Below are 23460 nucleotides of genomic sequence, written 5' to 3'. Positions count from 1 at the left end.
AACTGATTTTACTGTGCGCAGCCTGTGGAACTGAGGTTACTGTGTGCAGCATGTGGAACTGATGTTACTGTGTGCAGCATGTGGAACTGATGTTACAGTGTGCAGCATGTGGAACTGATGTTCCAGCGTGCAACATGTGGAACTGATGTTACGTTGTGCAGCATGAACAACTTATGTTACTGTGTGTAGCCTGTGGAACTGATGTTACAATGTGCAGCATGTGGAACTGATGTCACTGTGTGCAGCATGTCGAATTGATGCTCCTGTGTGCATCATGTGGAACTGATGTTACGGAGTGCAGCATGTGGATCAGATATTACAGTGTGCAACATGTGGAACTGATGTTACTGTGTGCAGCATGTGGAATTGATGTTCCTGTGTGCAGAAGTTGGAACTGATGTTACTGTGTGCAGCAGGTGGAAGTGATGTTATAGTGTGCAGCATGTGGAATTGATGTTCGTGTGTACAGCATGTGGAACTGATGTTACCGTGAGCAGCATGTGGAACTAATGTTACAGTGCGCAGCACATGGAACTGATGTTACATTGTGCAGCATGTGGAACTGATGTTACTGTGAGCAGCATGTGGAACTGATGTTACAGTGTGATGCACGTGGAACTGATGTTGCTGTGAGCAGCATGTGGAACTGATGTTACAGTGGGCAGCACGTGGAACTGATGTTGCAGTGTTTAGCATGTGGAACTGATGTTCCTGTGTGCCGCAAGTGTAACTGATGTTACAATGTGCAGCTCGTGGAACTGATGTTGCAGTGTGCAGCATGTGGAACTGATGTTACTGAGTGCAGCATGTGGAAATGTTGTTCCTGTGTGCTGCATGTGGAACTGATGTTCCAGCGTGCAGCATTTGGAACTGATGTTACTCTGTGCAGCATGAACAAATTATGTTACTGTGTGTAGCCTGTGGTACTGATGTTACAATGTGCATCATGTGGAACTGATGTTACAGTGTGCAGCATGTGGATCTGATGTTAGAGTGTGCAACATGTGGAACTGATGTTACTCTGTGCAGCATGTGGAATTGATGTTCCTGTGTGCAGAAGTTGGATCTGATGTTACTGTGTGCAGCAGGTGGAACTGATGTTATAGTGTGCATCATGTGGAATTGATGTTCGTGTGTACAGCATGTAGAACTGATGTTACTGTGAGCAGCATGTGGAACTAATGTTACAGCGTGCAGCACGTGGAACTGATGTTACATTGTGCAGCATGTGGAACTGATGTTACTGTGAGCAGCATGTGGAACTGATGTTCAAGTGTGAAGCACGTGGAACTGATGTTACTGTGAGCAGCATGTGGAACTGATGTTACTGTGTGCAGCATGTGGAACAGATGTCACTATGTGCAGCATGTGGAACTGATATTACTGTGTGCAGCATGTCGAATTGATGCTCCTGTGTGCATCATGTGGAACTGATGTTACAGAGTGCAGCATGTGGATCAGATGTTACAGTGTGCAACATGTGGAACTGATGTTACTGTGTGCAGCATGTGGAATTGATGTGCCTGTGTGCAGAAGTTGGAACTGATGTTACTGTATGCAGCAGTTGGAAGTGATGTTACAGTGTGCAGCATGTGGAATTGATGTTCGTGTGTACAGCATGTGGAAGTGATGTTACCGTGAACAGCATGTGGAACCAATGTTACAATGTGCAGCACGTGGAACTGATGTTACATTGTGCAGCATGTGGAACTGATGTTACTGTGAGCAGCATGTGGTACTGATGTTCCTGTGTGCTGCATGTGTAACTGATGTTCCTGTGTGCAGCATGTGGAACTGATTTTACTGTGTGCAGCCTGTGGAACTGAGGTTACTGTGTGCAGCATGTGGAACTGATGTTCCAGCGTGCAGCATGTGGAACTGATGTTACTCTGTGCAGCATGAACAACTTATGTTACTGTGTGCAGCATGTATAACTGATGTTACAATGTGCAGCCCGTGGAACTGATGTTGCAGTGTGCAGCATGTGGAACTGATGTTACTGAGTGCAGCATGTGGAAATGATTTTCCTGTGTGCTGCATGTGTAACTGATGTTCCTGTGTGCAGCATGTGGAACTGATTTTACTGTGTGCAGCCTGTGGAACTGAGGTTACTGTGTGCAGCATGTGGAACTGATGTTACAGTGTGCAGCATGTGGAACTGATGTTCCAGCGTGCAGCATGTGGAACTGAAGTTACTCTGTGCAGCATGAACAACTTATGTTACTGTGTGTAGCCTGTGGAACTGATGTTACAATGTGCAGCATGTGGAACTGATGTCACTGTGTGCAGCATGTCGAATTGATGTTCCTGTGTGCATCATGTGGAACTGATGTTACAGTGTGCAGCATGTGGATCAGATGTTACAGTTTGCGACATGTGGAACTGATGTTACTGTGTGCAGCATGTGGAATTGATGTTCCTGTGTGCAGAAGTTGGAACTGATGTTACAGTGTGCAGCATGGGGATCTGATGTTAGAGTTTGCAACATGTGGAACTGATGTTACTGTGTGCAGCATGTGGAATTGATGTTCCTGTGTGCAGAAGTTGGAACTGATGTTACTGTGTGCAGCAGGTGGAACTGATGTAATAGTGTGCATCATGTGGAATTGATGTTCGTGTGTACAGCATGTGGAACTGATGTTACTGTGTGCAGCATGTGGAACTAATGTTACAGCGTGCAGCACGTGGAACTGATGTTACATTGTGCAGCATGTGGAACTGATGTTACTGTGAGCAGCATGTGGAAATGATGTTACTGTGTGCAGCATGTGGAACAGATGTCACTATGTGCAGCATGTGGAACTGATGTTACTCTGTGCAGCATGTCGAATTGATGCTCCTGTGTGCATCATGTGGAACTGATGTTACAGAGTGCAGCATGTGGATCAGATGTTACAGTGTGCAACATGTGGAACTGATGTTACTGTGTGCAGCATGTGGAATTGATGTTCCTGTGTGCAGAAGTTGGAACTGATGTTACTGTGTGCAGCAGGTGGAAGTGATGTTATAGTGTGCAGCATGTGGAATTGATGTTCGTGTGTACAGCATGTGGAACTGATGTTACCGTGAGCAGCATGTGGAACTAATGTTACAGTGTGCAGAACGTGGAACTGATGTTACATTGTGCAGCATGTGGAACTGATGTTACTGTGAGCAGCATGTGGAACTGATGTTACAGTGTGAAGCACGTGGAACTGATGTTACTGTGAGCAGCATGTGGAACTGATGTTACAGTGGGCAGCACGTGGAACTGATTTTGCAGTGTGTAGCATTTGGAACTGATGTTCCTGTGTGCAGCATGTGTAACTGATGTTACAATGGGCAGCCCGTGGAACTGATGTTGCAGTGTGCAGCATGTGGAACTGATGTTACTGATTGCAGCATGTGGAAATGATGTTCCTGTGTGCAGCATGTGTAACTGATGTTCCTGTGTACAGCATGTGGAACTGATTTTACTGTGTGCAGCCTGTGGAACTGAGGTTACTGTGTGCAGCATGTGGAACTGATGTTACAGTGTGCAGCATGTGGAACTGATGTTCCAGCATGCAGCATGTGGAACTGATGCTACTCTGTGCAGCATGAACAACTTATGTTACTGTGTGTAGCCTGTGGAACTGATGTTACAATGTGCAGCATCTGGAACTGATGTCACTGTGTGCAGCATGTCGAATTGATGCTCCTGTGTGCATCATGTGGAACTGATGTTACAGTGTGCAGCATGTGGATCTTAGGTTAGAGTGTGCAACATGTGAAACTGATGTTACGGTGTGCAGCATGTGGAATTGATGTTCCTGTGTGCAGAAGTTGGAACTGATGTTACTGTGTGCAGCAGGTGGAACTGATGTTATAGTGTGCATCATTTGGAATTGATGTTCGTGTGTACAGCATGTGGAACTGATGTTACTGTGAGCAGCATGTGGAACTAATGTTACAGCGTGCAGCACGTGGAACTGATGTTACATTGTGCAGCATGTGGAACTGATGTTACTGTGAGTAGCATGTGGAACTGATGTTACAGTGTGAAGCACGTGGAACTGATGTTACTGTGAGCAGCATGTGGAACTGATGTTACTGTGTGCAGCATGTGGAACAGATGTCACTATGTGCAGCATGTGGAACTGATGTTACTGAATGCAGCATGTGGTACTGAGGTTACATTGTGCAGCACGTGGAACTGACATTACATTGTGCAGCATATGGAACTGATGTCCCTGTGTGCATCATGTGGAACTGTTGTTACAGTGTGCAGCATGAGGAACTTTTGTTAAAGTTTTTTAGCCTGTGTAAATAATTTTGCAGTGTGCAGCCTGTGGAACTCAAGTTCCACTGTGCAGCCTGGGGTACCGCTGTCAAAGTGTGCAGCCTGTGGAAATGATGTTATATTGTGCAGCCTGTGTAATGATTTTATAGTGTGCGGCATGTGGCACTGATGTTACATTGTGCAGCAAGTGGAACTGATGTTACAGTGTGCAGCTTGTTCAATGGATGTCAAAGTGTGCAACCTCTTGAAGTGATGTTACAGTGTGCAGCATGTGGAACTGATGTTACAGTGTGCAGCATGTGGAACTGATGTTACAGTGTGGAGCATGTGGACCTTATGTTGCAGTGTACAATCTATGTAATTCATTTTGCATTGTGCAGCCTGTGCAACTGATGTTAAATTTGCTGCCTGTGGAAATGATGTTATATTGTGCAATCTGTGGAACGATTTTACAGTGTGTGGCATGTGGCACTGATGTTACATTGTGCAGCCTGTGGAACTGATGTTATAATGTGCAGCATGAGGAACTGATGTTAAAGTTTGCAGCCTGTGGAAAAAATTTTTCAGGCTGCAACCTGTAGAAATGATGTTACAGTGTGCAGCCTGTGGAGCTGATGTTACAGTGTTCAGCATGTGGAACTTATGTTCCTGTGTGCACCATGTGGAACTGATGTTAATGAGTGCAGCATGTGGAAATGATGTTTCAGTGTGCAGCAAGTGGAAATGATGTTCCTGTGTGCAGCATGTGGAACTGATGTTACTGTGTGCAGCATGTGGAACTGATGTTACTGTGTGCAGCATGCGGAACTGATGTTACAAATTGCAGCCTGTGGAACTGATGTTACAGTGTGCAGCATCAGGAGCTGATGTTACATTGTGCAGCAAGTGGAACTGATGTTACAGTGTGAAGTCTGTGCAACGGATGTCAAAGTGTACAACCTCTGGAAGTGATGTTAAGTGTGCAGCTTGTGGACCTTACGTTGCAGTGTGCAAACTATGAAATTCATTTTGCTTTGTGCAGGCTGTGCAACTGATGTTAAAGTTACAGCCTGTGGAAATAATTTTGCAGTGTGCAACCTGTGAAAATGATGTTACAGTTTGCAGCCTGTGGAACTGATGTTACAATGTGCAGCCCGTGGAATTTATGTTACAAGGTGCAGCCTGTGGAACTGATGTTACAATGTGCAGCCCGTGGAACTGATGTTGCAGTGTGTATCATGTGGAACTGATGTTACAGTGTGCAGCACGTGGAACTGATGGTACAGTGTGCAGAACGTGGAACTGATGTTCCTTTGTGCAGCATGTGTAACTGATGTTACAATGTGCAGTCCGTGGACCTGATGTTGCAGTGTGCAGCATGTGGAACTGATGTTACTGAGTGCAGCATATGGAAATGATGTTCCTGTGTGCAGCATGTGGATCTGATTTTACTGTGCGCAGTCTGTGGAACTGAGGTTACTGTGTGCAGCATGTGGAACTGATGTTACGGTGTGCAGCATGTGGAACTGATGTTCCATCGTGCAGCATGTGGAACTGATGTTACTCTGCGCAGCATAAACAACTGATGTTACTGTGTGTAGCCTCTGGAACTGATGTTACAATGTGCAGCATGTGGAACTGATATCACTGTGTGCAGCATGTAGAATTGATGCTCCTGTGTGCATCATGTGGAACTGATGTTACAGTATGCAGCACGTGGATCAGATGTTACAGTGTGCAACATGTGGAACTGATGTTACTGTATGCAGCATGTGGAATTGATGTTCCTGTGTGCAGAAGTTGGAACTGATGTTACAGTGTGCAGCACGTGGAACTGATGTTACAATGTGCAGCCCGTGGAACTGATGTTGCAGTGTGCAGCATGTGGAACTGATGTTGCAGTGTTTAGCATGTGGAACTGATGTTCCTGTGTGCAGCATGTGTAACTGATGTTACAATGTGCAGCCCGTGGAACTGATGTTGCAGTGTGCAGCATGTGGAACTGATGTTACTGAGTGCAGCATGTGGAAATGATGTTCTTGTGTGCTGCATGTGTAACTGATGTTCCTGTGTGCAGCATGTGGAACTGATTTTACTGTGTGCAGCCTGTGGAACTGAGGTTACTGTGTGCAGCATGTGGAACTGATGTTACAGTGTGCAGCATGTGGAACTGATGTTCCAGCGTGCAGCATGTGGAACTGATGATACTCTGTGCAGCATGAACAACTTATGTTACTGTGTGTAGCCTGTGGAACTGATGTTACAATGTGCAGCATGTGGAATGATGTCACTGTGTGCAGCATGTCGAATTGATGCTCCTGTGTGCATCATGTGGAACTGATGTTACAGTGTGCAGCATGTGGATCTGATGTTAGAGTGTGCAACATGTGGAACTGATGTTACTGTGTGCAGCATGTGGAATTGATGTTCCTGGGCAAAAGTTGGAACTGATGTTACTGTGTGCAGGAGGTGGAACTGATGTTATAGTGTGCATCATGTGGAATTGATGTTCGTGAGTACAGCATGTGGAACTGATGTTACTGTGTGCAGCATGTGGAACTAATGTTACAGCATGCAGCACGTGGAACTGATGTTACATTGTGCAGCATGTGGAACTGATGTTACTGTGAGCAGCATGTGGAACTGATATTAAAGTGTGAAGCACGTGGAACTGATGTTACTGTGAGCAGCATGTGGAACTGATGTTACTGTGTGCAGCATGTGGAACAGATGTCACTATGTGCAGCATGTGGAACTGATGTTACTGTGTGCAGCATGTCGAATTGATGCTCCTGTGTGCATCATGTGGAACTGATGTTACAGAGTGCAGCATGTGGATCAGATGTTACAGTGTGCAACATGTGGAACTGATGTTACAGTGTGCAGCATGGGGATCTGATGTTAGAGTTTGCAACATGTGGAACTGATGTTACTGTGTGCAGCATGTGGAATTGATGTTCCTGTGTGCAGAAGTTGGAACTGATGTTACTGTGTGCAGCAGGTGGAACTGATGTAATAGTGTGCATCATGTGGAATTGATGTTCGTGTGTACAGCATGTGGAACTGATGTTACTGTGTGCAGCATGTGGAACTAATGTTACAGCGTGCAGCACGTGGAACTGATGTTACATTGTGCAGCATGTGGAACTGATGTTACTGTGAGCAGCATGTGGAAATGATGTTACTGTGTGCAGCATGTGGAACAGATGTCACTATGTGCAGCATGTGGAACTGATGTTACTCTGTGCAGCATGTCGAATTGATGCTCCTGTGTGCATCATGTGGAACTGATGTTACAGAGTGCAGCATGTGGATCAGATGTTACAGTGTGCAACATGTGGAACTGATGTTACTGTGTGCAGCATGTGGAATTGATGTTCCTGTGTGCAGAAGTTGGAACTGATGTTACTGTGTGCAGCAGGTGGAAGTGATGTTATAGTGTGCAGCATGTGGAATTGATGTTCGTGTGTACAGCATGTGGAACTGATGTTACCGTGAGCAGCATGTGGAACTAATGTTACAGTGTGCAGAACGTGGAACTGATGTTACATTGTGCAGCATGTGGAACTGATGTTACTGTGAGCAGCATGTGGAACTGATGTTACAGTGTGAAGCACGTGGAACTGATGTTACTGTGAGCAGCATGTGGAACTGATGTTACAGTGGGCAGCACGTGGAACTGATTTTGCAGTGTGTAGCATTTGGAACTGATGTTCCTGTGTGCAGCATGTGTAACTGATGTTACAATGGGCAGCCCGTGGAACTGATGTTGCAGTGTGCAGCATGTGGAACTGATGTTACTGATTGCAGCATGTGGAAATGATGTTCCTGTGTGCAGCATGTGTAACTGATGTTCCTGTGTACAGCATGTGGAACTGATTTTACTGTGTGCAGCCTGTGGAACTGAGGTTACTGTGTGCAGCATGTGGAACTGATGTTACAGTGTGCAGCATGTGGAACTGATGTTCCAGCATGCAGCATGTGGAACTGATGCTACTCTGTGCAGCATGAACAACTTATGTTACTGTGTGTAGCCTGTGGAACTGATGTTACAATGTGCAGCATCTGGAACTGATGTCACTGTGTGCAGCATGTCGAATTGATGCTCCTGTGTGCATCATGTGGAACTGATGTTACAGTGTGCAGCATGTGGATCTTAGGTTAGAGTGTGCAACATGTGAAACTGATGTTACGGTGTGCAGCATGTGGAATTGATGTTCCTGTGTGCAGAAGTTGGAACTGATGTTACTGTGTGCAGCAGGTGGAACTGATGTTATAGTGTGCATCATTTGGAATTGATGTTCGTGTGTACAGCATGTGGAACTGATGTTACTGTGAGCAGCATGTGGAACTAATGTTACAGCGTGCAGCACGTGGAACTGATGTTACATTGTGCAGCATGTGGAACTGATGTTACTGTGAGTAGCATGTGGAACTGATGTTACAGTGTGAAGCACGTGGAACTGATGTTACTGTGAGCAGCATGTGGAACTGATGTTACTGTGTGCAGCATGTGGAACAGATGTCACTATGTGCAGCATGTGGAACTGATGTTACTGAATGCAGCATGTGGTACTGAGGTTACATTGTGCAGCACGTGGAACTGACATTACATTGTGCAGCATATGGAACTGATGTCCCTGTGTGCATCATGTGGAACTGTTGTTACAGTGTGCAGCATGAGGAACTTTTGTTAAAGTTTTTTAGCCTGTGTAAATAATTTTGCAGTGTGCAGCCTGTGGAACTCAAGTTCCACTGTGCAGCCTGGGGTACCGCTGTCAAAGTGTGCAGCCTGTGGAAATGATGTTATATTGTGCAGCCTGTGTAATGATTTTATAGTGTGCGGCATGTGGCACTGATGTTACATTGTGCAGCAAGTGGAACTGATGTTACAGTGTGCAGCTTGTTCAATGGATGTCAAAGTGTGCAACCTCTTGAAGTGATGTTACAGTGTGCAGCATGTGGAACTGATGTTACAGTGTGCAGCATGTGGAACTGATGTTACAGTGTGGAGCATGTGGACCTTATGTTGCAGTGTACAATCTATGTAATTCATTTTGCATTGTGCAGCCTGTGCAACTGATGTTAAATTTGCTGCCTGTGGAAATGATGTTATATTGTGCAATCTGTGGAACGATTTTACAGTGTGTGGCATGTGGCACTGATGTTACATTGTGCAGCCTGTGGAACTGATGTTATAATGTGCAGCATGAGGAACTGATGTTAAAGTTTGCAGCCTGTGGAAAAAATTTTTCAGGCTGCAACCTGTAGAAATGATGTTACAGTGTGCAGCCTGTGGAGCTGATGTTACAGTGTTCAGCATGTGGAACTTATGTTCCTGTGTGCACCATGTGGAACTGATGTTAATGAGTGCAGCATGTGGAAATGATGTTTCAGTGTGCAGCAAGTGGAAATGATGTTCCTGTGTGCAGCATGTGGAACTGATGTTACTGTGTGCAGCATGTGGAACTGATGTTACTGTGTGCAGCATGCGGAACTGATGTTACAAATTGCAGCCTGTGGAACTGATGTTACAGTGTGCAGCATCAGGAGCTGATGTTACATTGTGCAGCAAGTGGAACTGATGTTACAGTGTGAAGTCTGTGCAACGGATGTCAAAGTGTACAACCTCTGGAAGTGATGTTAAGTGTGCAGCTTGTGGACCTTACGTTGCAGTGTGCAAACTATGAAATTCATTTTGCTTTGTGCAGGCTGTGCAACTGATGTTAAAGTTACAGCCTGTGGAAATAATTTTGCAGTGTGCAACCTGTGAAAATGATGTTACAGTTTGCAGCCTGTGGAACTGATGTTACAATGTGCAGCCCGTGGAATTTATGTTACAAGGTGCAGCCTGTGGAACTGATGTTACAATGTGCAGCCCGTGGAACTGATGTTGCAGTGTGTATCATGTGGAACTGATGTTACAGTGTGCAGCACGTGGAACTGATGGTACAGTGTGCAGAACGTGGAACTGATGTTCCTTTGTGCAGCATGTGTAACTGATGTTACAATGTGCAGTCCGTGGACCTGATGTTGCAGTGTGCAGCATGTGGAACTGATGTTACTGAGTGCAGCATATGGAAATGATGTTCCTGTGTGCAGCATGTGGATCTGATTTTACTGTGCGCAGTCTGTGGAACTGAGGTTACTGTGTGCAGCATGTGGAACTGATGTTACGGTGTGCAGCATGTGGAACTGATGTTCCATCGTGCAGCATGTGGAACTGATGTTACTCTGCGCAGCATAAACAACTGATGTTACTGTGTGTAGCCTCTGGAACTGATGTTACAATGTGCAGCATGTGGAACTGATATCACTGTGTGCAGCATGTAGAATTGATGCTCCTGTGTGCATCATGTGGAACTGATGTTACAGTATGCAGCACGTGGATCAGATGTTACAGTGTGCAACATGTGGAACTGATGTTACTGTATGCAGCATGTGGAATTGATGTTCCTGTGTGCAGAAGTTGGAACTGATGTTACAGTGTGCAGCACGTGGAACTGATGTTACAATGTGCAGCCCGTGGAACTGATGTTGCAGTGTGCAGCATGTGGAACTGATGTTGCAGTGTTTAGCATGTGGAACTGATGTTCCTGTGTGCAGCATGTGTAACTGATGTTACAATGTGCAGCCCGTGGAACTGATGTTGCAGTGTGCAGCATGTGGAACTGATGTTACTGAGTGCAGCATGTGGAAATGATGTTCTTGTGTGCTGCATGTGTAACTGATGTTCCTGTGTGCAGCATGTGGAACTGATTTTACTGTGTGCAGCCTGTGGAACTGAGGTTACTGTGTGCAGCATGTGGAACTGATGTTACAGTGTGCAGCATGTGGAACTGATGTTCCAGCGTGCAGCATGTGGAACTGATGATACTCTGTGCAGCATGAACAACTTATGTTACTGTGTGTAGCCTGTGGAACTGATGTTACAATGTGCAGCATGTGGAATGATGTCACTGTGTGCAGCATGTCGAATTGATGCTCCTGTGTGCATCATGTGGAACTGATGTTACAGTGTGCAGCATGTGGATCTGATGTTAGAGTGTGCAACATGTGGAACTGATGTTACTGTGTGCAGCATGTGGAATTGATGTTCCTGGGCAAAAGTTGGAACTGATGTTACTGTGTGCAGGAGGTGGAACTGATGTTATAGTGTGCATCATGTGGAATTGATGTTCGTGAGTACAGCATGTGGAACTGATGTTACTGTGTGCAGCATGTGGAACTAATGTTACAGCATGCAGCACGTGGAACTGATGTTACATTGTGCAGCATGTGGAACTGATGTTACTGTGAGCAGCATGTGGAACTGATATTAAAGTGTGAAGCACGTGGAACTGATGTTACTGTGAGCAGCATGTGGAACTGATGTTACTGTGTGCAGCATGTGGAACAGATGTCACTATGTGCAGCATGTGGAACTGATGTTACTGTGTGCAGCATGTCGAATTGATGCTCCTGTGTGCATCATGTGGAACTGATGTTACAGAGTGCAGCATGTGGATCAGATGTTACAGTGTGCAACATGTGGAACTGATGTTACTGTGTGCAGCATGTGGAATTGATGTTCCTGTGTGCAGAAGTTGGAACTGATGTTACTGTGTGCAGCATGTGGAAGTGATGTTATAGTGTGCAGCATGTGGAATTGATGTTCGTGTGTACAACATGTGGAACTGATGTTGCCGTGAGCAGCATGTGGAACTAATGTTACAGTGTGCAGCACGTGGAACTGATGTTACATTGTGCAGCATGTGGAACTGATGTTACTGTGAGCAGCATGTGGAACTGATGTTACAGTGTGAAGCACGTGGAACTGATGTTACTGTGAGCAGCATGTGGAACTGATGTTACAGTGGGCAGCACGTGGAACTGATGTTGCAGTGTGTAGCATGTGGAACTGATGTTCCTGTGTGCAGCATGTGTAACTGATGTTACAATGTGCAGCATGTGTAACTGATGTTACAATGTGCAGCCGGTGGAACTGATGTTGCAGTGTGCAGCATGTGGAACTGATGTTACTGAGTGCAGCATGTGGAAATGATGTTCCTGTGTGCAGCATGTGGAACTGATTTTACTGTGTGCAGCCTGTGGAACTGAGGTTACTGTGTGCAGCATGTGGAACTGATGTTACAGTGTGCAGCATGTGGAACTGATCTTCCAGCGTGCAGCATGTGGAACTGATGGTACTCTGTGCAGCATGAACAACTTATGTTACTGTGTGTAGCCGGTGGAACTGATGTTACAATGTGCAGCATGTGGAACTGATGTCACTGTGTGCAGCATGTCGAATTGATGCTCCTGTGTGCATCATGTGGAACTGATGTTACAGTGTGCAGCATGTGGATCAGATGTTACAGTTTGCAACATGTGGAACTGATGTTACTGTGTGCAGCATGTGGAATTGATGTTCCTGTGTGCAGAAGTTGGAACTGATGTTACTGTGTGCAGCAGGGGGAAATGATGTTATAGTGTGCAGCATGTGGAATTGATGTTCGTGTGTACAGCATGTGGAACTGATGTTACTGTGAGCAGCATGTGGAACTGATGTTACAGTGTGCAGCACGTGGAACTGATGTTACATTGTGCAGCATGTGTAACTGATGTTACTGTGAGCAGCATGTGGAACTGATGTTACAGTGTGAAGCACGTGGAGCTGATGTTACTGTGAGCAGCATGTGGAACTGTTGTTACAGTGTGCAGCACGTGGAACTGATGTTGCCGTGTGTAGCATGTGGAACTGATTTTACAGTGTGCAGCATGTGTAACTGATGTTACAATGTGCAGCCCGTGGAACTGATGTTGCAGTGTGCAGCACGTGGAACTGATGTTACTGAGTGCAGCATGTGGAAATGATGTTGCTGTGTGCAGCCTGTGGAACTGAGGTTACTGTGTGCAGCATGTGGAACTGATGTTACAGTGTGCAGCATGTGGAACTGATCTTCCAGCGTGCAGCATGTGGAACTGATGTTACTCTGTGCAGCATGAACAAATTATGTTACTGTGTGTAGCCTGTGGAACTGATGTTACAATGTGCAGCATGTGGAACTGATGTCACTGTGTGCAGCATGTCGAATTGATGCTCCTGTGTGCAACATGTGGAACTAATATTACAGCGTGCAGCACGTGGAACTGATGTTACATTGTGCAGCATGTGGAACTGATGTTACTGTGAGCAGCATGTGGAACTGATATTACAGTGTGAAGCACGTGGAACTGTTGTTACTGTGAGCAGCTTGTGTAACTGATGTTACTCTGTGCAGCCTGTGGTACCAATGTCACAGTGTGCAGCCTGTGGAAATGATGTTATATTGTGCAGCCTGTGTAATGATTTTACAGTGTGCGGCATGTGGCACTGATGTTACATTGTGCAGCAAGTGGAACTGATGTTACAGTGTGCAGCTTGTTCAATGGATGTCAAAGTGTGCAACCTCTTGAAGTGATGTTACAGTGTGCAGCTTGTAGAAATGATGTGACTGAGTGCAGCATGTTGAACTGATGTTACTGTGTGCGGCATGTGGAACTGACATTACGGTGTGCAGTATGTGGAACTGATGTAACAGTGTGCAGCCTGTGGAACTGATGTTACTGTGTGCAGCATGTGGAACTGACATTACTGAGTGCAGCATGTGGAACTGATGTTATAGTGTGCAGCATGTGGAACTAATGTTGCAGTGTGCAGCATGTGGAACTGATGTTACAGTGTGGAGCATGTGGACCTTATGTTGCAGTGTACAATCTATGTAATTCATTTTGCATTGTGCAGCCTGTGCAACTGATGTTAAATTTGCTGCCTGTGGAAATGATGTTATATTGTGCAGTCTGTGGAACGATTTTAGAGTGTGTGGCATGTGGCACTGATGTTATATTGTGCAGCCTGTGGAACTGATGTTATAATGTGCAGCATGAGGAACTGATGTTAAAGTTTGCAGCCTGTGGAAAAACTTTTTCAGGCTGCAACCTGTAGAAATGATGTTACAGTGTGCAGCCTGTGGAAATGATGTTACAGTGTGCACCATGTGGAACTGATGTTAATGAGTGCAGCATGTGGAAATGATGTTACAGTGTGCAGCATGTGGAAATGATGTTCCTGTGTGCAGCATGTTGAACTGATGTTACTGTGTGCAGCCTGTGGAACTGATGTTACTGTGTGCAGCATGCGGAACTGATGTTACAAATTGCAGCATGTGGAACTGAAGTTACACTGTGCAGCCTGTGGTACCGATGTCACAGTGTGCAGCCTGTGGAGCTGATGTTACAGTGTGCAGTCTGTGCAATGGATGTCAAAGTGTACAGACTCTGGAAGTGATGTTACAGTGTGCAGCTTGTGGACCTTACGTTGCAGTGTGCAAACTATGTAATTCATTTTGCTTTGTGCAGCCTGTGCAACTGATGTTAAATTTACAGCCTGTGGAAATAATTTTGCAGTGTGCAACCTGTGAAAATGATGTTAATATGTGCAGCATGAGGAGCTGATGTTACATTGTGCAGAAAGTGGAACTTATGTTCCAATGTGCAACCTGTGGAACTGATGTTACAGTGTGCAACCCGTGGAACTGATGTTGCAGTGTGCACTGTGTGGAACTGGTGTTACAGTGTGCAGTATGTGGAAATGATGTTCCTGTGTGCAGCATGTGGAACTGATGTTACTGTGTGCAGCCTGTGGTACCGATGTCACAGTGTGCAGCATGTGGAACTGATGTTACAGTGTGCAGCATGAGGAGCTGATGTTACATTGTGCAGCAAGTGGAACTGATGTTCCTGTGTGCATTCTGTGCAATGGATGTCAAAGTGTGCAACCTCTGGAATTGAAGTTACAACGTGCAGCTTGTGGACCTTACGCTGCAGTGTGCAAACTATGTAATTCATTTTGCTTTGTGGAGCCTGTGCAACTGATGTTAAAGTTACAGCCTGTGGAAATAACTTTGCAGTGTGCAACCCGTGAAAATGATGTTACAGCTTGCAGCCTGTGGAACTGTTTTTACAATGTGCAGCATGTGGAAATGAAGTTCCTGTGTGCAGCATGGGTAACTGATGTTCCTTTGTGCAGCATGTGGAACTGATGTTACTGTGTGCAGCCTGTGGAACTGAGGTTACTGTGTGCAGCATGAAGAACTGATGTCACTGGGTGCAGCATGTCGGATTGATGTTCCTGTGTGCAGCCTATGGAACTGAAGTTACAGTGTGCAGCTTGTGGAACTGATGTCACTGTGTGCAGCATGTCGAATTGATGCTCCTGTGTGCATCATGTGGAACTGATGTTACTGTGTGAAGCATGTGGAACTGGTGTTACAGTATGCAACATGTGGAATTGATGTTCCTGTGTGCAGAAGATGGAACTGATGTTACTGTGTGCAGCATGTTGAACTGATGTTATAGTGTGCAGCATGTGGAATTGATGTTCCTGTGTGCAGCACGTGGAACTGATGTTACTGTGAGCGGCATGTGGAACTGATGTTTCAGTGTGCAGCATGTGGAACAGATGTCAATGTGTGCCGCATGTGGAACTGATGCTACTGTGTGCAGCATGTGGTACTGATGTTACAGTGTGCAGCATGTGGAATTGATGTTCCTGTGTGCATTATGTGGAACTGATGTTACTGTGAGCAGCATGTGGAAATGATGTTACATTGAGCAGCCTGTGGAACTGATGTTACAATGTGCAGCCCGTGGAACTTATGTTACATTGTGCAGCGTGTGGGACTGATGTTACAATGTGCAGCCCGTGGAACTGATGTTGCAGTGTGCAGCATGTGGAACTGATGTTACAGTGTGCAGCATGTGGAAATGATATTCCTGTGTGCAGCATGTGTAACTGATGTTACAGTGTGCAGAATGTGGAACTGATGTTAAAGTGAGCAGCATGTGGAACAGATATCACCGTGTGCAGCACGTGTAACTGATGTTACAGTGTGCAGAATGTGCAACAGATGTTACAGTGTGCAGCACATGGAATTGATGTTCCTGTGTGCAGCATGTGGAACTGATGTTGCAGTGTGCAGCATGTGGAACTGATGTTACTGTGTGCAGCATGTGGAACTGATGTTACTGTGTGCAGCATGTGGTAATGATGTTGCAGCGTGCAGCATGTGGAACTGATGTTACATTGTGCAGCAGGTGGAACTGATGTTCCTGTGTGCAGAATGTGGAACTGATGTTACAGTGTGCAGCATGAGGAACGGATGTTAAAGTTTGTAGCCTGTGGAAATAATTTTGCACTGTGTAACCTGTAGAAATGATGTTAGAGTGTGCAGCATGTGGAACTGATGTTACAGTGTTCAGCACGTGGAACTTATGTTCCTGTGTGCAGAATGTGGAACTCATGTTACTGAGTGTAGCATGTGGAACTGATGTTACAGTGTGCAGCATGTGGAACTGATGTTACAGTGTTCAGCACGTGGAACTTATGTTCCTGTGTGCAGAATGTGGAACTGATGTTACTGAGTGTAGCATGTGGAACTGATGTTACAGTGTGCAGCATGTGGAACTGATGTTACAAATTGCAGCCTGTGGAACTGATGTTACAATGTGCAGCCCATGGTACTGATGTTGCAGTGTGCAGCATGTGGAACTGATGTTACAGTGAGCAGCATGTGGAAATGATGTTCCTGTGTGCAGCATGTGGAACTGAGGTTACTGTGCGCAGCATGTGGAACTAATGTTAAAGTGTGCAGCATGTGGAACTGAGGTTACTGTGTGCAGCATTAAAAACTGATGTTACTGTGTGCAGCCTGTGGAACTGATGTTACAGTGTGCAGCATGTGGAACTGATGTCACTGTGTGCAACATGTCGAATTGATGTTCCTGTGTGCATCATGTGGAATTGATGTTGCAGTGTGCAGCATGTGGAAATGATGTTCCTGTGTGCAGCATGTGGAACAGATGTGACTGTGTGCAGCCTGTGGAACTGAGGTTACTGTGTGCAGCATGTGGTACTGATGTTGCAGCGTGCAGCATGTGGAACTGATGTTACATTGTGCATCAGGTGGAACTGATGTTCCTGTTTGCAAGATGTGGAACTGATGTTACAGTGTGCAGCATGAGAAACGGATGTTAAAGTTTGTAGCCTGTGGAAATAATTTTGCACTGTGCAACCTGTAGAAATGATGTTACAGTGTGCAGCCTGTGGAACTGATGTTACAGTGTTCAGCACGTGGAACTTATGTTCCTGTGTGCAGCATGTGGAACTGATGTTACAGTGTGCAGCATGTGGAAATGATGTCCCTGTGTGCAGCATGTGGGACTGATGTTACTGTGTGCAGCCTGTGGAACTGATGTTACTGTGTGCAGCATGAGGAACTGATGTTACAAATTGCAGCCTGTGGAACTGAAGTTACACTGTGCAGCCTGTGGTACCGATGTCACAGTGTGCAGACTGTGGAACTGATGTTAGAGTGTGCAGCATGAGGAGCTGATGTTACATTGTGCGGCGAGGGGAACTGATGTTAAAGTGTGCAGTCTGTGCAACGGATGTCAAAGTGTGCAACCACTGGAAGTGATGTTACAGTGTGCAGCTTGTGGACCTTACGTTGCAGTGTGCAAACTATGTAATTCATTTTGCTTTGTGCAGCCTGTGCAACTGATGTTAAATTTACAGCCTGTGGAAATAATTTTGCAGTGTGCAACCTGTGAAAATGATGTTAATATGTGCAGCATGAGGAGCTGATGTTACATTGTGCAGAAAGTGGAACTTATGTTCCAATGTGCAACCTGTGGAACTGATGTTACAGTGTGCAACCCGTGGAACTGATGTTGCAGTGTGCACTGTGTGGAACTGGTGTTACAGTGTGCAGCATGTGGAAATGATGTTCCTGTGTGCAGCATGTGGAACTGATGTTACTGTGTGCAGCCTGTGGTACCGATGTCACAGTGTGCAGCATGTGGAACTGATGTTACAGTGTGCAGCATGAGGAGCTGATGTTACATTGTGCAGCAAGTGGAACTGATGTTCCTGTGTGCATTCTGTGCAATGGATGTCAAAGTGTGCAACCTCTGGAATTGAAGTTACAACGTGCAGCTTGTGGACCTTACGCTGCAGTGTGCAAACTATGTAATTCATTTTGCTTTGTGGAGCCTGTGCAACTGATGTTAAAGTTACAGCCTGTGGAAATAACTTTGCAGTGTGCAACCCGTGAAAATGATGTTACAGCTTGCAGCCTGTGGAACTGTTTTTACAATGTGCAGCATGTGGAAATGAAGTTCCTGTGTGCAGCATGGGTAACTGATGTTCCTTTGTGCAGCATGAAGAACTGATGTCACTGGGTGCAGCATGTCGGATTGATGTTCCTGTGTGCAGCCTATGGAACTGAAGTTACAGTGTGCAGCTTGTGGAACTGATGTCACTGTGTGCAGCATGTCGAATTGATGCTCCTGTGTGCATCATGTGGAACTGATGTTACTGTGTGAAGCATGTGGAACTGGTGTTACAGTATGCAACATGTGGAATTGATGTTCCTGTGTGCAGAAGATGGAACTGATGTTACTGTGTGCAGCATGTTGAACTGATGTTATAGTGTGCAGCATGTGGAATTGATGTTCCTGTGTGCAGCACGTGGAACTGATGTTACTGTGAGCGGCATGTGGAACTGATGTTTCAGTGTGCAGCATGTGGAACAGATGTCAATGTGTGCCGCATGTGGAACTGATGCTACTGTGTGCAGCATGTGGTACTGATGTTACAGTGTGCAGCATGTGGAATTGATGTTCCTGTGTGCATTATGTGGAACTGATGTTACTGTGAGCAGCATGTGGAAATGATGTTACATTGAGCAGCCTGTGGAACTGATGTTACAATGTGCAGCCCGTGGAACTTATGTTACATTGTGCAGCGTGTGGGACTGATGTTACAATGTGCAGCCCGTGGAACTGATGTTGCAGTGTGCAGCATGTGGAACTGATGTTACAGTGTGCAGCATGTGGAAATGATATTCCTGTGTGCAGCATGTGTAACTGATGTTACAGTGTGCAGAATGTGGAACTGATGTTAAAGTGAGCAGCATGTGGAACAGATATCACCGTGTGCAGCACGTGTAACTGATGTTACAGTGTGCAGAATGTGCAACAGATGTTACAGTGTGCAGCACATGGAATTGATGTTCCTGTGTGCAGCATGTGGAACTGATGTTGCAGTGTGCAGCATGTGGAACTGATGTTACTGTGTGCAGCATGTGGAACTGATGTTACTGTGTGCAGCATGTGGTAATGATGTTGCAGCGTGCAGCATGTGGAACTGATGTTACATTGTGCAGCAGGTGGAACTGATGTTCCTGTGTGCAGAATGTGGAACTGATGTTACAGTGTGCAGCATGAGGAACGGATGTTAAAGTTTGTAGCCTGTGGAAATAATTTTGCACTGTGTAACCTGTAGAAATGATGTTAGAGTGTGCAGCATGTGGAACTGATGTTACAGTGTTCAGCACGTGGAACTTATGTTCCTGTGTGCAGAATGTGGAACTCATGTTACTGAGTGTAGCATGTGGAACTGATGTTACAGTGTGCAGCATGTGGAACTGATGTTACAGTGTTCAGCACGTGGAACTTATGTTCCTGTGTGCAGAATGTGGAACTGATGTTACTGAGTGTAGCATGTGGAACTGATGTTACAGTGTGCAGCATGTGGAACTGATGTTACAAATTGCAGCCTGTGGAACTGATGTTACAATGTGCAGCCCATGGTACTGATGTTGCAGTGTGCAGCATGTGGAACTGATGTTACAGTGAGCAGCATGTGGAAATGATGTTCCTGTGTGCAGCATGTGGAACTGAGGTTACTGTGCGCAGCATGTGGAACTAATGTTAAAGTGTGCAGCATGTGGAACTGAGGTTACTGTGTGCAGCATTAAAAACTGATGTTACTGTGTGCAGCCTGTGGAACTGATGTTACAGTGTGCAGCATGTGGAACTGATGTCACTGTGTGCAACATGTCGAATTGATGTTCCTGTGTGCATCATGTGGAATTGATGTTGCAGTGTGCAGCATGTGGAAATGATGTTCCTGTGTGCAGCATGTGGAACAGATGTGACTGTGTGCAGCCTGTGGAACTGAGGTTACTGTGTGCAGCATGTGGTACTGATGTTGCAGCGTGCAGCATGTGGAACTGATGTTACATTGTGCATCAGGTGGAACTGATGTTCCTGTTTGCAAGATGTGGAACTGATGTTACAGTGTGCAGCATGAGAAACGGATGTTAAAGTTTGTAGCCTGTGGAAATAATTTTGCACTGTGCAACCTGTAGAAATGATGTTACAGTGTGCAGCCTGTGGAACTGATGTTACAGTGTTCAGCACGTGGAACTTATGTTCCTGTGTGCAGCATGTGGAACTGATGTTACAGTGTGCAGCATGTGGAAATGATGTTCCTGTGTGCAGCATGTGGGACTGATGTTACTGTGTGCAGCCTGTGGAACTGATGTTACTGTGTGCAGCATGAGGAACTGATGTTACAAATTGCAGCCTGTGGAACTGAAGTTACACTGTGCAGCCTGTGGTACCGATGTCACAGTGTGCAGACTGTGGAACTGATGTTAGAGTGTGCAGCATGAGGAGCTGATGTTAAATTGTGCGGCAAGGGGAACTGATGTTACAATGTGCAGTCTGTGCAACGGATGTCAAAGTGTGCAACCTCTGGAAGTGATGTTACAGTGTGCAGCTTGTGGACCTTACGTTGCAGTGTGCAAACTATGTAATACATTTTGATTTGTGCAGCCTGTGCAACTGATGTTAAAGTTACAGCCTGTGGAAATAATTTTGCAGTGTGCAACCTGTGAAAATGATGTTACAGTTTGCAGCCTGTGGAACTGATGTTGCAGTGTGCAGCATGTGGAACTGATGTTAGAGTGTGCAGTATGTGGAAATGATGATCCTGTGTGCAGCATGTGTAACTGATGTACCTGTGTGCAGCATGTGGAACTGATGTTAAAGTGTGCAGCATGTGGAACTGATGTTACTCTGTGCAGCTTTAAGAACTGCTGTTACTGTGTGTAGCCTGTGGAACTGATGTTACAATGTACAGCATGTGGAACTGATGTCACTGTGTGCAGCAAGTCGAATTGATGCTCCTGTGTGCATCATGTGGATCTGATGTTACAGTGTGCAGCTTGTGGAACTGATGTTACAGTGTGCAACATGTGGAATTGATGTTACTGTGTGCAGCATATGGAATTGATGTTCCTGTGTGCAGAAGATGGAACTGATGTTACTGTGTGCAGCAGGTGGAACTGATGTTATAGTGTGCAGCATGTGGAATTGATGTTCCTATGTGCAGCATGTGGAACTGATGTTACTGTGAGCAGCATGTGGAACTGATGTTTCAGTATGCAGCATGTGGAACTGATGTTGGAGTGTGCAGCACATGGAACTGATGTTACATTGTGCAGCATATGGAACTGATGTTCCTGTGTGCAGCATATGGAACTGATGTTACAGTGTGCAGCATGAGGAACTGATGATAAAGTTTGTAGCCTGTGGAAATAATGTTGCAATGTGCAACCTGTGAAAATGATGTTACAGTCTGCAGCCTGTGGAACTGAAGTTACACTGTGTCGCCTGTGTTACCGAAGTCACATTGTGCAGCCTGTGCAACTGATGTTAAAGTTACAGCCTGTGGAAATAATTTTGCAGTGTGCAACCTGTGAAAATGATGTTACAGTTTGCAGCCTGTGGAACTGATGTTACAATGTGCGGCCCATGGAAGTTATGTTAGAAGTTGCAGCCCGTGGAACTGATGTTACAATGTGCAGCCTGTGGAACTGATATTGCAGTTTGCAGCATGTGGAACTGATGTTACAGTGTGCAGCCTGTGGATCTGATGTTACAATGTGCAGCCTGTGGAACTTGTGTTACAAGGTGCAGCGTGTGGGACTGATGTTACAATGTGCAGCCCGTGGAACGGATGTTGCAGTGTGCAGCATGTGGAACTGATGTTACAGTGTGCAGCATGTGGAAATGATATTCCTATGTGCAGCATGTGTAACTGATGTTACAGTGTGCAGAATGTGGAACTGATGTTAAAGTGTGCAGCATGTGGAACTGATGTTACTGTGTGCAGTATGAAGAACTGATGTTACTGTGTGCAGCCTGTGGATCTGATGTTACAAAGTGCAGCTTGTGGAACTGATGTCACTGTGTGCAGCATGTCGAATTGATGCTCCTGTGTGCATCATGTGGAACTGATGTTACTGTGTGAAGCATGTGGAACTGGTGTTACAGTATGCAACATGTGGAATTGATGTTCCTGTGTGCAGAAGATGGAACTGATGTTACTGTGTGCAGCATGTTGAACTGATGTTATAGTGTGCAGCACGTGGAATTGATGTTACGGAGTGCAGCATGTGGATCAGATATTACAGTGTGCAACATGTGGAACTGATGTTACTGTGTGCAGCATGTGGAATTGATGTTCCTGTGTGCAGAAGTTGGAACTGATGTTACTGTGTGCAGCAGGTGGAAGTGATGTTATAGTGTGCAGCATGTGGAATTGATGTTCGTGTGTACAGCATGTGGAACTGATGTTACCGTGAGCAGCATGTGGAACTAATGTTACAGTGCGCAGCACATGGAACTGATGTTACATTGTGCAGCATGTGGAACTGATGTTACTGTGAGCAGCATGTGGAACTGATGTTACAGTGTGATGCACGTGGAACTGATGTTACTGTGAGCAGCATGTGGAACTGATGTTACAGTGGGCAGCACGTGGAACTGATGTTGCAGTGTTTAGCATGTGGAACTGATGTTCCTGTGTGCCGCAAGTGTAACTGATGTTACAATGTGCAGCTCGTGGAACTGATGTTGCAGTGTGCAGCATGTGGAACTGATGTTACTGAGTGCAGCATGTGGAAATGTTGTTCCTGTGTGCTGCATGTGGAACTGATGTTCCAGCGTGCAGCATTTGGAACTGATGTTACTCTGTGCAGCATGAACAAATTATGTTACTGTGTGTAGCCTGTGGAACTGATGTTACAATGTGCAGCATGTGGAACTGATGTCACTGCGTGCAGCATGTCGAATTGATGCTCCTGTGTGCATCATGTGGAACTGATGTTACAGTGTGCAGCATGTGGATCTGATGTTAGAGTGTGCAACATGTGGAACTGATGTTACTCTGTGCAGCATGTGGAACTGATGTTCCTGTGTGCAGAAGTTGGATCTGATGTTACTGTGTGCAGCACGTGGAACTGATGTTACTGTGTGTTGCATGTGGAACTGATGTTACAGTGTGC

Source organism: Carcharodon carcharias, chromosome 8, assembly GCF_017639515.1.
Source record: "Carcharodon carcharias isolate sCarCar2 chromosome 8, sCarCar2.pri, whole genome shotgun sequence".
NCBI classification, from domain to species: Eukaryota; Metazoa; Chordata; class Chondrichthyes; order Lamniformes; family Lamnidae; genus Carcharodon; species Carcharodon carcharias.
This window is presented reverse-complemented; position numbering follows the sequence as displayed.